Source organism: Ambystoma mexicanum, chromosome 6q (genome assembly GCF_040938575.1).
Source record: "Ambystoma mexicanum isolate Mex_15411 chromosome 6q, UKY_AmexF1_1, whole genome shotgun sequence".
In the NCBI taxonomy this organism is placed as follows: Eukaryota; Metazoa; Chordata; class Amphibia; order Caudata; family Ambystomatidae; genus Ambystoma; species Ambystoma mexicanum.
Window position 1 is genome coordinate 546,558,659 of NC_090937.1, and position 18,595 is coordinate 546,577,253.

Here is an 18,595-nt window from a genome sequence, read left to right on the forward strand (position 1 = left end):
GCGTTACCCTCGTCGGATTCTTAGGTCCTGGGGCAACTTCTGAAGATCCAGTCCCAAAAGCCCCGCTTTTATGCAGAAAACCCCCATTCATTCAGCCTAGCTGTCAATCAACACATGCTAAGTGGTGAGCGGGAAGGCTCACCACCTGGGCCAATCACTCTAGAGTGCGACCGGAGTTGGCAAGGCAACTCGGCCCAGGGTGTCCAAACCCCCTCCCACACCCCTGTGGTAACCCAGACAGAATGGCACCACTTTGGAGGGTCTCTGTACAGAGCCCGCCAAAAGTGGAACAAAGGGCTCGACCTTTGGTTTAGGAGTCACAGAGACGAACACAGACGCCATTTTACAAACCGAGTTCTGGCAGAAAATACCACTTGATAAACCTATTTAAGATAAGTAGATTGGTGGTACGTCAGAGATTAATGAGAAAAAGTATCAATCTCCAACAATGGGACGAGTCCCACGGGGTTATGTTCGGGGACGAACATAACAAGTAGTTTCCACTGCCACCAGCCAAAACTCGACGAGGGGGGACGGGACAGTGCCCCCTCGAGTAACAGATCCAGGAGTAATCGAATTACCCCTACTAGTACGTCCACAATAAGATGGTTTGTACTAGTTCTGTTAGTAAATTTAGGTCTAGTAAAGCCAATGGTGACTTTACATGCCCGGGGAGACAGTAGTCAGTCCCTGGGTATGGAGTCTATGGTGGGGACCCGCTAGGGCGCCCCCGTGTTACGGCACGTAGGGTGCGGTGTAACACACATAGAAAAACATATGAGACCCTATGGAGTAAAAGACCCCATAGCCCATCGAACACATTGACATTTCAAAAGGAATTACACACATACATGTCCAAGAGTGGGAGAAAAGAGTCTCACTCTTGGCAGGATGGAAAAAAACTAAATCCAGAAATCCAGCAAAGCTGCTGGGGCACTCACTAGGTTAGGAAATTCAGCCTAAACAGAGAATTCTCCCTAACACTTTAGCTAAATAAATAAGTAATAGGCTTCAGTTTTGTCACACAGAGCATAATACATTCACCTTTGGTAAATAAATAAGTAATTGACATCAGTGTTGTCACACGGCTTAAATACATTTCACATTGGGTAAATATATAATTGCCATCAGGGTTGTCACACGGACCATAAATACATTCACTTTTGGTAAATAAATAAGTAATTGCCATCAAGTGTGCCACATTGGGCGTTGTTGCATTCACCTTTGGTAAATAAATAAGTAATTGACATCAAGTGCGCCACATGGGGCGTAAATGCATTCACATTTTGGCAAATAAATAAGTAATTGACATCAAGTGCGTCACACGGGTCAACAAAGCATTCACATTTGGTAAATAAATAAGTAATTGACATAAAGAGTGCCACACAGGGCCTACATGAATTCACCTTTGGTAAATAAATAAGTAATTAACATCAAGTGCGCCACACGGCGTGTCAGTGCATTCACCTTTGGTAAATAAATAGGTAATTGACATCAAGTGTGCTACACGACACGTAAATGCATTCACCTTTGGTAAATATATTAGTAATTGACATCAAGTGCGCCACACAGGGTGTAAATGCATTCACCTTTGGTAAATAAATAAGTAATTGACATCAAGTGCGCCACATGGAGCGTCAAAGCCTTTACCTTTGGTAAATAAATAAGTAATTGATATCAAGTACGCCATACAGGGCGTAAATGCATTCACCGTTGGTAAATAAATAAGTAATTGACATCAATTATGCCACACGAGGCGTAAATGCATTCACCTCTCCCGTCCAGTCCCCATCTATTGCGGAGTACCACAGGGCTCATGCGTATCTCAGATGCTCTATATTATATATTCACAAAGCTCCTCTTTGATCGTCTTGATTAACATGGGTGTCACCTACACTAACTAGGCAGATGACACCCAGATTCAAATCACGTTGACTGCTTGCTATGTAAATGACTCCAAACTGATTAATGACATCTACCTGGAAATCCAGGTGTGGATGTCGGCTCATAGTCTATGTCTTATTGATAATAAGACAGAGCTCCTGATCATTGGCTCACAAGCTAGCCTAGGCAAACTTGATACACAGTACACTTCCTTCAATATTGATGGGAATACCATCAAAGTGGCCAAGGGGGTCAAAACCTTGGGCATCTATCTAGACTTGACGCTCTCACTTAAGAAACAAGTGAACGCCACTGCCTCAACTGCGTGTACCAATAAACTAACGCCTGCAAATTATACCGTTCCACCAACTGCTGCATCATGCTAGTCAGGGCTTTAGTCCTATCGAAGCTGGACTACTGCAATATTCTTTCCTTATGATCCTCAGAACGCAATCTTAATAAACTGCAGTTCCTACAGAATAATGCATTGATATCAGCATTAAACATACCTCGATCCAACCATATCTCATCCATTAGACGGGATGCCGACTTGCTCCCATTGAGTATGTATGTATGTATTTATGCTTGTAAAGCGCCGGTAGCCCGCAGGCATCAGGTCGCTTGGACAGAACAACACATATAGCAAGGCATGAAGCCTAGCCACTTCCAAAACCAGATGGGTAACACTAAGTGAAGGAAGACTGAGTTCCTTATCTGAAAAGATGGGTCTTAAGACGTTTCCTAAATGCCAGATGATTGTTTTCTGTTCTCAGTGCCTCTGGAAGATTATTCCACAGTTGTGGGGCCAGGACCACAAAGGACCTGCCCAAACCAGATTTCAGTTTGAAATCGGGAACAGACAGAAGACTATTACCTTCCGATTGTAACCGTCTATGAGGAGCATATGGCACTAAGCTGTTCTTTAGGTAACATGGGGCTTTTCCATAAAGGCACTTGTGCACCAGTGAGAGGGATTTAAACTTTATTTGTTCTTTGACTCTAAGCCAATGGAGTGACACTCTTTCACTTGTTACATGATCCCTTCTCTTCAGATTGTTGACTAGACTAACAGCGTCATTTTGAATGACTTGGCACCTAGCCAAGTCCTTGACAGTAGCCCCGATCAAGAGGGCATTTCCATAGTCGAGCCTTGACAAGACAATGGCTCTGGCTATCGTGTCCAGATTTCTTTCGTTCAAGAAAGGCTTAATAGCTTTCATTAGCCTATGGTAATATGCCTTATTTTTTGTAAATAGTTGGTCTGAGCATCAGAGTTGACCACTGAGTTTACCATCATTCCAGGTTTTTAACTTGGGAGGATACTTGAATTTTGACGTCCTTGATCTGAAAGGAATTATATTCCCCCCCATGTTTAGCTAACTGGCGACTAGAACCGAAGAGCATCAATTCAGTCTTAGAATCATTAAGACACATCCAATTAGCCTGCATCCATTCATCTATCATCCTATAGACTTTTCCAATTGTAACACTGTCTGCATCATGATTTCCCTCAAGCTCCAAAATAAGCTGTGTGTTATCTGCGTAGTTCGTGAAAAACACTCCAGCCTTGACTAGAATACTACACAGAGTGTGCATATATATATTGAAAAGCATGGGTGACAGACTGACGCCCTGGGGGACACCAAAAAGAATAGAGCATGAGTCGGAAAAGCTACTTCCCCAATGAACTCTGGCTTGGCGGTCAGATAAAAAAGACACCAGCCACTCTATCGCTTTTTCAGAGCAGTCGACATTTTCCCTGAGAGCTTTGATAAGGATTTGATGATCTACCAGATCGAAAGCCGCGCTTAGATGCAGAAGCATCAGCATCCCTACTTTGTTCCTATCCATCAAACTCAGCATGTAGTTCTGGAGATCCAGCATAGCTGTCTCCGTGCTGTGTGTCGCTCCAAAGCCTGATTGTTGCTGATGTAGGGCAGGGTGACTCTCCACATACAGTGGTAGTTGCTGAGTGGCTATTTTGTCCAAAATTTTAAGGACAAAATTGGAGTTGGTTATGGGGCGAAGATTGGCTGGGTCCTTCGGATCCATGCCTGCCTTTTTTACTAGCGTGGTGATAGTAACCTTTTTGAGCTCCTTCGGAACTGAGCCCTCCTTGAAAGAGGCATTCACTATTTTCAATAAAGTAGGTGCAAAGAGTTCCTTATGTTGCAGAATAATGCTTGAAGGTAGCACGTTTTCTGCACAAGTTGTTGGTTTCATGTGGCACAGCACCTCTAATAACTCGGATTCCGGACTATCTCAAACTTGAAAGGCTCTTCTGCAATACTGAAATCATCTTCCACAGGAGACATTGGGCCTCATTACACGGAAGGCGGTGAGCCATGGCGCTATTAGCGCCATGGCTCATGCCGGTAAAATACCGGCACCACCTTGGCGGAAAGGGGATTTACCGCCCCATTCCAAGGTTGGAGGGGCGGTAAATCCCCCTTCCGCCATTGCCCTTCCCCATTCCCATTTCTGCCCCATAGGGCTCTATGGGAATGGGGAAGGCGCTAATTACGGCACCGCAATTTTGCGGTGCCGTAATTAGCTCTGAGGTCCCTTAGCGGGTTGGTTTTTAACGCCTGCAAAAAGCAGGCGTTAAATCACCAACCCGCAAAGGGACCTCGTAGTACGGCGGTAAGGGTTAACGGTCACCGTTGCCATTAACGGTGACCGTTAACCCTTACCGCCGTCCGTGTAATGAGGCCCATTGTCTGATTGGAGGATACTCCTGCTTTAATGATGTTTTGCCTGGCTTTATCTGTTTTGGCTATGAAAGCCTTCTGTACAATGTTGCAATCTACCTCTGTAGGCGAAAACGGGGGGGGGGGGTAAGGTTGTTAGGTTTTTCTATGCTCTTTAAAATGTCAAAAAGTTTATTAGTTTTATTAGCTGCGTTAAGTTTGCCTTTGCTGTCTTTATCATTTATCTAAACTGCTTGTCCATATTTTTCCATTTGATCTTGTTTTCCTCAGATTTATCTGAAATCCACTTCCCCTCCAAAGCCCTTTTTTCCCTCTTGTTTGTAAGGAGCTCGGTGGTAAACCATTTTTGATTGTTATTGTTTTTTCTAACTAACTTGGTTTTGAATGGTGCCTCTATCTCTACCAACTCTTGAATATGCTTGTTGTATTTATCTAATAGAGTCGTACAATTATCTTGTTCCTGAAAGGAAAGCATGATTTTATCAAGGCATGGCTGGAGTTATACATTATTCACATTTTTGAAGTATCTACTGCCAACTTGAATGTGGGGATTGTGTTGTAGGGGATGTAGGATCTCCCTCTGCATGCTTGTCATCACTCATAAATGCTTTTCAAATATGCCCCAAAATATTTGTCTGACTGATTCTCTAGAAATCAACCAGCCAGACCTACCCGATCATTCTACTCGCATTGCCTGAACATCCCAAGGTTCAAATTAAACACTGTGAAAGGAGCCAGCTTCCCAGTTCTGGCCGCCAAAAGTTGGAATTCGCTCCCCTTCACTATCAGAGCTGAAATTCCTTCTGGGCCTTCAGAGCCAAGTAAAAAATTGGCTTTTTGACATGAAACATTAACAGGCCACATGTAATTCACTACTCTCACTCACTGTTACGTCTGCACTTTATTCATACTATCATGTATCTTGTTTTACTGTACTTCATGCACTGTCGACTAAATTGTAACCATTGTCGATTCCACTTCTCATTTATATGTTCATTCAGCTAGTTGGCGATTCTGTAACCTTTTCGTCTACAATCATTTCATTCCTATGTACTATATTCTTGGATGCTTCTGTAACCCTGCCATAAGTTACAGTGCTCAGTTACCTCAGGCTTGGGTGTGCTCTATAAATAAATAAACTAAACTAAACTAAACCTTTGGTAAATAAATAACTGACATCAAGTGAGCCACACGGGGTGTCAATGCATTCCCCTTCATTAAATAAATATGTAATTGGCATCAGTGTTGCTACACAGAGCATAAATACATTCACCTCTAACAGTACCAATCACCGGCTAAGCACAGGGCTTTGGAAAATGACAGAACATCCCCTCAGCGGGTTGTGTAGTCCATTCTGGAGATCCCTTGTTTGCTTGCAGTGGGTCCCCTGAATGGCACCCACCACTTGTCGGTGATGCTGTCACTCAACCCCTCATGGGGTAGAGCTATCTGGGATAATAAGTTCACTGTGACAGAATACAGGTGACTCCAGCCTTCCGGCCTGGCCTTTGAAATCCACGAGTTTGCCGTGTAAGTGGCATAGTCAAAGGTGGCACCATAATTCTCCCTCTTTCCAACTCCTACCTGGCCGCTACCATGCACCGTGGCGGAAGCGGCTCGGCTCTGTCACTCACTCATGGTGCTGGGCTTGGAACAGTAACAGTCAACTTGCTCCTTCAAGTCCTTCATCCGGCACACTCTCTCAACCCTGGACAAGGGAGAGGTAAACTGCCAACGGGGAAGTGGATGGCCACAGGAGACGTCCCGGGCACGACAGAAGGCCTCTGTCCTCTGTGAAGGCCCCAGAGCGTTCGCTCCCTCGGCTCTCCCTTGCCTCTCTCTCGTCCCTCTCTCGTCTCTCTCCCGTCTCTCTCTCTCATCTCTCCTCCCCTCGGGGCTTTATGCACCCACAACCTAGGTCCCCCACCAGGGGAGCTCTCACTAAATCTGAGGTGGAATCACCTCACGCCTACGCTCGCCCCCTCTACGGGTTGGAGCATACCATGTGTTCCTCATGTGACTCTCTGGGAACCCTGTCACCTGTCAAAACGAACGGGAACCCACTAACAAAACCCATCTGGAAATGCAGGCTTTTATACAAAATAGGCAATCCCATGACCCCATGCCCAGAACTAAATGTCCTGGCATCCATAATACTTTATCACTGTTCTAATGCTGTCAGACCTCTAATATACTTTAGCACTGTTCTAATACTGGCAGACCTCTAATATACCTTTAGCTTCTCCAAGCAGCAAGTTGGTGGTAGATCTCTTTCTCCTGCTGGTGCCTCCCTCTGGAATAGCCTTCTTGCCTCATTGAAACTTGAGGAGAAGCACCTCCAGTCTTGGAAGCATCTCAAGACCTTCCTCTTTGCTTCTGCTTTCTCTTCAACTCTTCCCTGCTGATCTCCTGGCTGAATCTGATACTGCACTGGTTACCTGGCTACCCACTGATCTCGGGCCCAGGTACCCTCCCTGAGAGTTGCACACTGCCCTGCCTCTGTTGCTCTCGGGGACTGTTTCTGTATGCCTAGAGCCCCTTCTAGCACTTGACTTCTGTTGTCTGCACTTACCCCCTGCCCTTGCCTTCAGCTGGTTGCAGTTTTATTTATTATTTATTGTCTTTACTTATTTCGCTGTTATCTCACATACTGCACTGCCCCTGCACTTTCCCCACCCCCACGTCCCTGCACTTGCGTGATCTCAATGTCATCTGGCCTAGTAGGATCGATGTCTGTCTTTCCGCTGTTTCCCCTCCCTTGCCTCGTCACGCCTTGAAACACATGTGTATAGGTGTGTATTAAATGCCATATCATATCATATTCCAATGCTGGCTGACCTCTCATATACTTTAGCAGTGTTCTAATTCTGGTCTGATCTCTAATGTGTAACAGACAAATCTTGTGTTTATAACACAGGTTTACATAGGGATAGTGGTGTTGCTTTTTATTCCTGAAATAAAACTTTAGAGCAGGGGTGCACAACTGATTTTGACAGAGGGCCGAAAGTACCTTACATGAGGGCTATAGTGGGCCGAAAAGTAAAAGTGGGCGGGGCGGTAGGCGGGACATGTCAGGAGGCTTTTTCAACCCCCAATTTGTATTAAACACATGGAAAAAGATATGTTTTTAAGGGGTAACGATTTTTATTGCATTTCAAACTTACATTTTGTACTACACATTTTCCATTGCTATCATTTATTTCGATTTAGTTATTGTATATCGTCTGTTTAATTAAATTATATATATTTTATTGACCCTTGATTGGACATTCCGTTATTTTGGACTGCTATAGTTTGCTGTTTGGGTTACCCAAGAGGAGTATGGCCTTCGTTGAGTCAGGTTTCCTCAAAAAAGCAAAGGATGTACATCTCCTAACTGGGCCTGTTTTAGCTTTATTATTGAGTTCACTCTTGGAGTGCAACACTATGCCCCATGGCTCCCATCCCCAACCAAACACTATGCCCCATGGTCCCCTCACCCCCAACCAAACACTATGCCCCATGGCTCCCATCCCCAACCAAACACTATGCCCCATGGTCCCCTCACCCCCAATCAAACACTATGCCCCATGGCTCCCATCCCCAACCAAACACTATGCCCACTGTCCCTCACCCCCCAAGCAAACACTATGCCCCCTGTCCCTCACCCCCAACCAAACACTATGCCCCATGGCCCCCTCACCCCCAACCAAACACTATGCCCCATGGCCCCCTCACCCCCCAACCAAACACTATGCCCCATGGCCCCCTCACCCCCAACCAAACACTATGCCCCCTGTCCCTCACCACCAACCAAACACTATGCCCCATGGCCCCCTCACCCCCAACCAAACACTATGCCCCCTGTCCCTCACCGCCAACCAAACACTATGCCCCATGGCCCCCTCACCCCCAACCAAACACTATGCCCCATGGCCCCCTCACCCCCAACCAAACACTATGCCCCCTGTCCCTCACCGCCAACCAAACACTATGCCCCATGGCCCCCTCACCCCCAACCAAACACTATGCCCCATGGCTCCCACCCCACCCAAACACTATGCCCCATGGCTCCCAACCCCAAACAAACACTATGCCCCGTGGCCCCCTCACCCCCAACCAAACACTATGCCCCATGGCCCCCTCACCCCCAACCAAACACTATGCCCCCTGTCCCTCACCGCCAACCAAACACTATGCCCCATGGCCCCCTCACCCCCAAACACTATGCCCCATGGCTCCCAACCCCAAACAAACACTATGCCCCGTGGCCCCCTCACCCCCAACCAAACACTATGCCCCATGGCCCCCTCACCCCCAACCAAACACTATGTCCCATGGCTCCCACCCCAACCAAACACTATGCCCCATGGCCCCCACCCCCAAGCAAACACTATGCCCCCTGTCCTTCACCCCCAAGCAAACACTATGCCCCCTGTCCCTCACCCCCAACCAAACACTGTTCCCCATGGCCCCCTCATCCCCAACCAAACACTATGCCCCATGGCCCCCTCACCCCCAACCAAACACTATGCCCCATGGCCCCCTCACCCCCATAACCCCCAACCAAACACTATGCCCCATGGCTCCCACCTCCAACCAAACACTATGCCCCCTGTCCCTCACCCCCAAGCAAACACTATGCCCCCTGTCTCTCACCGCCAACCAAACACTATGCCCCATGGCCCCCACCCCCAACCAAACACTATGCCCCCTGTCCCTCACCCCCCAAGCAAACACTATGCCCCCTGTCCCTCACCCCCCAAGCAAACACTATGCCCCCTGTCCCTCACCCCCAACCAAACACTATGCCCCATGGCCCCCTCACCCCCAACCAAACACTATGCCCCATGGCCCCCACCCCCAACCAAACACTATGCCCCATGGCCCCCACCCCCAACCAAACACTATGCCCCCTGTCCCTCACCCCCCAAGCAAACACTATGCCCCATGTCCCTCACCCCCCAAGCAAACACTATGCCCCCTGTCCCCCTCACCCCCAACCAAACACTATGCCCCATGGCCCCCTCACCGCCAACCAAACACTATGCCCCCTGTCCCTCACCGCCAACCAAACACTATGCCCCATGGCCCCCTCACCCCCAACCAAACACTATGCCCCATGGCCCCCTCACCCCCAACCAAACACTATGCCCCCTGTCCCTCACCGCCAACCAAACACTATGCCCCATGGCCCCCTCACCCCCAACCAAACACTATGCCCCATGGCCCCCTCACCCCCCTAACCCCCAACCAAACACTATGCCCCATGGCCCCCTCACCCCCAACCAAACACTATGCCCCAAACACACTCAAGCATGCACCCATACAGACCTGAACCCCCCACCCCCCAAATCAACACACACACAAACATGCACCCATACAGACCCGAACCCCCCACCCCCAACTCAGCACACACAAACATGCACCCATACAGACCCCAACCCCCCACCCCCAACTCAGCACACACACACACTCAAGCATGCACCCATACAGACCTGAACCCCCCACCCCCCAAATCAACACACACACAAACATGCACCCATACAGACCCGAACCCCCCACCCCCCAAATCAACACACACACAAACATGCACCCATACAGCCCCGAACCCCCACCCCCCAACTCAGCACACACACAAACATGCACCCATACAGACCCCAACCCCCCACCCCCAACTCAGCACACACACTCAAGCATGCACCCATACAGACCCGAACCCCCCACCCCCCCAACTCAGCACACACACAAACATGCACCCATACAGACCCGAACCCCCACCCCCCAACTCAGCGCACACACAAACATGCACCCATACAGACCCGAACCCCCCACCCCCCCCAACTCCAAACCCCCACCCCCAACTCAGCACACACACACTGAAGCATGCACCCATACAGACCCGAACCCCCCACCCCCCCAACTCAGCACACACACACAAACATGCACCCATACAGACCCGAACCCCCCACCCCCCCAAATCAGCGAACTCTCAAACAAGCACCCATACAGACCCGAACCCCCACCCCCCAACTCAGCACACAAAAAACATTCAAATCAAAACATTCATACACATCCGACACCCCCCGACCCCTGCATCTCAACATACACACAAAATACATTCAAATACAAACATTCATACACATCCGACATACCCCCCACCCTCGCATCTCAACATACACACAAAATACATTCAAATACAAACATTCACACACCCCCGCCACATCTCAACATACACACAAAATACATTCAAATACAAACATTCATACACATCCGACACCCCCCCACCCCCGCATCTCAACATACACACAAAATACATTCAAACACAAACATTCATACACATCCGACACACCCCCCCACCCCCGCATCTCAACATACACTCAAAATACATTCAAATACAAACATTCATACACATCCGACACACCCCCCACCCCCGCATCTCAACATACTCAAAATACATTCAAACACAAACATTCATACACATCCGACACACCCCCCCACCCCCGCATCTCAACATACACTCAAAATACATTCAAACACAAACATTCATACACATCCGACACACCCCCCCACCCCCGCATCTCAACATAGACTCAAAATACATTCAAACACAAACATTCATACACATCCGACACACCCCCCCACCCCCGCATCTCAACATACACTCAAAATACATTCAAACACAAACATTCATACACATCCGACACACCCCCTCACCCCCGCATCTCAACATACACTCAAATACATTCAAACACAAACATTCATACACATCCGACACACTCCCCCACCCCCGCATTTCAACATACACTCAAAATACATTCGAACACAAACATTCATACACACAAACATAAAGCAAAACAAACCCGACACACAAACACAAACAGACCACTTACCGGAGACGTGCTGGAAGGCAGGCAGGCAGGTAAGCTGGAAGTCGCTGGAATCGCACTACGGCTGGCATGGTCCAAGGCTGAAATGCCTTCCGGCATCAAGCCTTATGGGCCACGCCAGCCGTAGTGCTGGCCCTCCATTGGTGCAGCACACACGCATTATGTGGCTCGCAGGAGCGACGTGTTGCGTGTGTGTGCTGAGCCAATGAGGGCCAGTGTTTTCACCGGCCCGGAAGACAACAAAGACTTTCCTAATGGAGGGCGGCCGCGGGCCGCCCTCCATTAGGAAAGTCTTTGTGCCTCGCGGGCCGGTCAAAAGGGCATGGCGGGCCGCAACTGGCCCGCGGGCCGTATGTTGTGCACCCATGCTTTAGAGCAACCAAAATATGCCACCCTTGTGTCAGCTTCCTTCTTCAACACTCTTACAGGGTACATAAAAGTACCTTTATTAAGGAACCACAACTATCCAAAGCAGTTTTTTTTTTATTAAATAACGTATTTCAGGATGCTTACAGGATGTTGGGGATGTACTAAACAAGAACATATAATTAAAGAAGATAGCAATGATGTAACACAATTGTGCAGAGTGACATATCGAGGCTTTCTAAGTTGCAGAGATGCCGTTTTTAGAAACAAGTAGTTGGGATAAATTGGAGGTGCTGGACGATGAGAATCATGGTTTCTACTTTGAGCAGAGGTATGATAGGGTGAGATGCTTTTTATTGATAAGTTGCATGGATGGGAGAACAATTTAAAAAGTCAATTGTTGAAGAACAAACGGACTGTCACATTTTGGTAATGCAGCAGGGGTTTGCTTTATTTCAATTGGGAGACATGCATGAAAAGAGATTTAAAAGCCAAGGTAGTCATTCATGCAACTAGAATTAATGTGAATTATTGTAAGCTGTGTTGGTCCCTCACCAGGTGATAATGGGCCATAGCCCAAGTTAATGAGCCTAAGGGAAAACACTGCCTTGTACAGTATGCCCGGGTGTGGATTATGTCTATTTCACCCTGGCATAGCATTAGGGGTGTAAGAAGTATTTTTTGACTAAATGAATTGCTCAATCTTTTATTTGTGTCAAAAAAGCAAAAACTACAGTCATGATTGAAGTTTACCGTTTCAAAGGTCGGCACTGAAGCACAACGTGAGATGGGTAACTGGACTGTACTATGTAAGTAAGGGGAGTATTGGTGAGCAATTCAGGGATGAGGATGTGACAGGTACAGAGTAGTTGATGGGGCTCTGAAGACAGGGGCAGGCAGGAAGTACAAGCGAGGCAGAGGCAATGGGGCAAATGGTGGACTGTGAAAGAGGGTTCAGGCGGCCAAAATTGAATGCGGGTTTACTCTATTCCTCAATAGCTAATTGGCAGGAACCTCTACCATAAGTGGGAATAAAAGCCATATTATTTTGCTATATATGTTTGAAGTTCAGCCATTAAAGGCAAAACCGTAGTTGTGTTTTCTTGAACTGATAAATAAAATGCAAACATTGCATTATTCAACAATTCATCAATTACATTGCAAGCAATGCAATGTAAGATGCATCTGCATGCCATTGCTAAGCCAGATGAGTTGACCCTATGATATGAGGTAGAGCAGATACAATAGACTAATACGAATGAGCATTAAAGGCGATGGCGGCAGCACGGGAAGAGAGATGAAATGTCGAGCTCAGCTGCATTAAAAAGAGCCAGAACTGGGAGTGCTTCTTCAAAGATCTTGACATTTTCTTTCAGCTCGAGATATGTGACCCACAGTTTCAAAATCATGGAAAAGTTGAGTACAATCTGAGACATATATCTGAAGGGCTTCTATCAGTATATCTTCTCATTCTGACATGAGTGCTGTTTTAGACACTTGAGAATTACAAAACCAATTAGATGGCATTCATCCAGTGTCTGAATAGTTTTCTGCTGCGTGACCTGTTCAAGTAGTTTGAAAAGGAAGAGCAGAATCGGACGAGAAAACGTCTGTAGATTTTGGAAAGGCGGGCTTGTTTTTTAATGTAGCCAACAGAATGTTTTCTTAGGGCAAATGGCGAGCAGCGATATGAAAAAAATAAAATAATGCTTGGTCAGTAAAGGGCTCGGTTACTGATGTCTTGACGTCTTTCATTGCAATATCGCAGTTAGGAATGTGTTAATTATTTCAGGACGATCAGGGGCGAGAAGATGTCTTTATAAGGGACCGAACAGGTTATGGGGGGAACTGGTAGGGCAACAAACAGCGATTGCATGATGAATTTAGCAAGTCCGCATGCTAACCAGTCCCATAACTGATATGTTATTGTGTGTGCTAAAGAGTGGGAGAAGTGCGGCTAAGTGCAGTCCCTGCAGGAGCTTATTTTGCTAGTGGATAACATAAAGCACTTTTCTTTCCCTGGCTACGATTGCGATTGTGCAGCTTTTTAAGGACACAGGGTGTCTGCTCTTTTAAAATTCCCATATCTGCTGTGGAACAATGGAACGGGATGTGGCACCTTTTTAACCTTTAATTAGGGCTGTATAGAAGCGCAGCTAAGTGCAGGCCGTGCAGGGCTGCAGCGAAGGCAGTACGTTTTTCTATTACTGCCTCTCATCTTGTGTAATTTGTCATGGTATCAGGGCCTTCTCAAGTAATAACCAATTATTTTACACAGAATGATATTAGCACTTTTTTAGTCCTAACTCCATCTTGAACTTTACTAAAGGGTCGACGCCTATAGAACGTAGAGTAATTCAAGTAGCGACAGATGCACGCGCAGATACAGTGCAATCTTTGCTGCAAGTTTGTATGTGTTTGAAAAGAGGTATATAAGTACAAGTCAGCAGCAGGGAAGCAGGGAAGTTCATCATTGCTAGGTCCCACTTGCTACAAGCGAGCGTGAACTTGAATCATTGTCCATACCTGGCAGCTCCTATTTGTCAACCTGACCTCGACTTCTTGAAAAGAGTAACGAATTATCCTGTCTCCCTTTCGAGAAGGAAAGCACCCACCAAGATGCTTTGTTTTGATCAACTATGATGCATTTAGTTCTACAGTCTTTTGTTACAGTCTATTGGCCAGATGTATAAAAGCATTTTACACAGACCCTTCAGAATTGTGTGGCAGGACATGTAAAATGTTGTAATGCAAATACTGCAGCACAAAATATAGCATTTCTTGCAGTATTTTAGTGATGGAGCCATCACACTGAAACACGTTAGCAGTAGAGTGGGATAACTTTCATCAAGCCTTTCAAGTGACAGGTGGTACAGCACCTTTACCATATTACTGAACCTCTATACATGTGATTGAACCCCTATAAATGTAACGACCCCCCAAAAAATATGTAATACATTTTATATAAAAACAAGAACCCTTCTGTAGTGTATGTAAGATGTGATCGAGATGCAGTCAAACCCCTAAACATTTAGTGAACCCCTATACATGTGATGAGCCCAAAAAATGTTACATACATTTTATATGAATTATATATGCATTTGAAAAAGATCCCAATGGTTTAGACGACCCTCAAAATGATTTATATATGTTCAATATAAATTTTATTAAACCCCAATACATGTGATGTCCCTAACATTTTGTTATAAATTCAATATCAATTTGATAAGAACAGCAGTAAATGTAATGAACGCAAAAACATGTACATATAAATGAGCAATATATCATTTGTAGAACTGTTGTTATATATTATAGGGCGGTGATCGCCGCCCAATAGTTAAGGTGAGTCGGACTCCTATAAGAAATGAGGAAAATGAATTGCTAATAACCTTTGACTTGTGTGATGGATTTGGTTGAAATTATGAGGACAACTATGTACACAGAAATATTGCACATTTCATAAATATCATGCATAATTAATGGAAATGATTAATAAAAAATAAAAAAGTTATTGAGCCAACAAAAAAACTGAAAGAAGTTGCAGCCTATTTCCAATTTATTTTCACATAGACAAAAAGGGTACATTTTGGCTACCATACCCTACCCTACCCTACACTTCCGAAACCGCTGGACAAATTTGGACCAGCTGTGAACAAAGTAGGGCACAAAGCGTTGACTTGAGTCCTTTTTGTGGTTTGGGATTATTCATTGGGTAGTTTTTTAAATATTGTTCTAGAAGGGGATGCCCCATCTCCAAATTAGACAGCTATATCTCAGAAAAATTGCCAAGAAAGAGGGTTTTTATACACGAAACAGCTGCCATCTTTTTTCTCTTTCGATGTGAGGGATAGCAGTGGCTATAGCCAATGATATTGAAAAATAAAAAGCAGAAAATAGCCACTTGCAGGTCAAAAACATACACGTCATCAGGCTAGAGATGGGGGGCGGGCAAGACGACGCCAAGTGAAATTTGGGGGTCTAGCGACTGAGTTTGCAACACAAGGTTTTTCTGTAACCTCTGCAATTGCAGCGAATAGCCGATATTTCAAAGCAAACTGTGACACAGAAACACTGTGGCCCAGATTCACAGAACAATTTCCAATGGGGTTTTGCCATTATAAAACGTTTCTGTGAAGTAGGCCCTGTGTGCTGTGGGGGGAAGTGAGAGGGGAGATGTGGAGGCCATCTGGGGAGTTGGGTTGCTGCCAAAGATGAGGGGGACACTTGCTGAAGGCCTGAGGGGTCCAAAATGCATTTTATTTTCTGCCGTTTTTCTGGCTAATGAACTACACATAGCCACGTCTATCTGTAGCCTATACTACGTCAGTGATCTCATCAGTTAAGTCATCTGTGATGTCATCATTGTGGTTATAGGCTGCACAACAAGGGGGTGAACTTAAGGTGGCTTTATCTAAATGTCCAGGATTTTGTTAGGATACTTTTTATTGGGCCTCATTATGAGTCAGGCGTTAAGGGGTTAACGGCGCCGTAAACGGCGCCGACCCTTAACGCCTGATTCCGAGGTCCCTTTGCGCCATGGTGAGTTTAACGCCTGCTTTTTGCAGGCGTTAAAATCCATGGCGCTAAGGGACCATGGTGCTAATTACGCCACCGTAATTTACGGTGGCGTAATTAGCGCCTTCCCCATTCCCATTATGCCCTATGGGGCAAAAATGGGAATGGGGAAGGGTAAATGGGAAATGGGGATTTACCGCCCCACTCACTTTGGAATGGGGCAGTAAATCCGCCATCCACCATGGTGTGAACGTAGTTTACACCATGGTGGTAAGGGTACGACCCAGGCGGTAACTTACCGCCTGGGTCGTAATAAGGCCCATTGTACCTTAACTGTTCATTAACTAAAGATTTTGAATATATATGCATATTCAAGGAAAAAACTTTAGTTGCAGGGAAGTTATGGTGAGAATTTAATGCAACAAAACCCTAGAAATTCAGCTAAAGCCACCTTAACTTTGCGCCCCCTGTTGCGCAGTCTATGACTACAATGATGACATCACAAATCACTCCCATGCTAAATAAGATCACATGACTGCACTGCAACAAACGCTTGCGTTGTGTTGCTTTGCTTTTAATTACATTTAAAAAAACATATAGGGCCTCATTACGAGGCTGACGGTAGCCATGCCTGTAGAACAGGCACGGCTGCCGCCGGTATCCATTTTTTTACAGCACCTGCAAATGGACAATTGCCGGGTCGTGCCGAGTTTGGTGGACCCGGTAATATCCCATTTGTGGGTGCCGGTAATGAGGGACTCCCCATCCCCATTCGGCCCCATAGGGCTGAATGGGAATGGGACGTCGGATGCACCGGCACCATTCAGAGTGGTGCCGATGCATCCAACATGCTGTGCTCGCGGTTGCCACTCTGCCCGCCAGGTCAGACCTGGTGGGCTGACAGGCGCCCACGAGCACAGCGCATAGTATTGCGGTACAGGAACTACGGTACCGGCATGCTTACCAGTACAGTAGTTCCCAGACTGCCATGCTTGTAATGAGGCCCATAGTCTTGAACCCTGGACTGCCAGAGTTCAAGGTCCAGCATTAGACAACAATGGCTTGGTGCTTCATGGGGCATACATTTCATACTCAACCTATCATTTAATATGTTCAATGATAAAAGGCTAGCTATGAAACTTGTGAAAATCCGTACAATTGCATCATTGTAGCATAATGGTTAAGTGCTGCCTCTCGAACTCCTTAAGGCCAGGCTTCTCTGATAGCAGTGTTCAGCATACATGTGATTTTTTAAAATGTCACTTTGTTCTGTTTTATAAAAATGCAGATGCTGTGAGATATTTAAAACTAAGAAAACGCATAGCATTCAGGACCATGGACTGTCTGCCATCCATGCAGTAACCGGGACCGACCCAGCTTAGTTTCAAAGCGAGGAAGGATCCAGGCCCCTTAGGGCATGTTTCTCTAAGTGTTCTTTTAAGGGGGGGGGCATATATTAGGCAACATGGTCTTAGTTGGGTGACCCCTTACACACTTTGAAGCTAATCAGGGTTCGTCCCGGTTACTACAAGGATAGGAACCCCACTGTTACTGTAAAAATACCTGTTTTTATTATTGACTGGGAGACTACAAATACCAGAATGCAATTCAGAAAATGGCAAAAAAAGGACTGACGGTAGCACGGTTTAAAAAAAGTAAATAATTTCCTCATTTGGTCGCTCATCCATGTAGTAACAGGGACTGACCGTGCTTAGCTTCAAAGCGGGGCTGTCCCTGCTTACCTTCAAAGCAAGAGAAGGGCTGGTCCATTCCTCTAAGTGATCTTATAAGTGTGGTTCATGTATTAGGCAACATGGCCTGAGGAGGCTAGCCCCTTTCTCACTTTGAAGCTAAGCAAAGTCTGTCCTGGTTATTGCATGAATAAGAGACCTGGATGGTGCCGTGGCCAGTGATTGTTCACCCCTGATGTCACTGTAGTTCTAAAAAAAATCTTTTAAAAAATAATAAAAAAATGTAACGGAGGGTACTGAACTACACCTCCCCAAGGTTATCTGTAGTCCTTTGTAACCTTGGATGTAGCCACAAATAAAGGCAAAACAGCCTGAAAAATTATTGCCATCACCAAGTGCCCCCTCATCTGTGCCCACTCCCCAGAAGTCCTCCCCTGCCCTCTCGCTTTCACCCCAGAGCACACGCTGCTTCTGTGATGAAGTTTGCTTTCAGATGTCGGCTATTTGCGCCTATAGCCGAGGCTACTGAAAGCTCTGTGTTGCAAACTCCGTCCCAGAA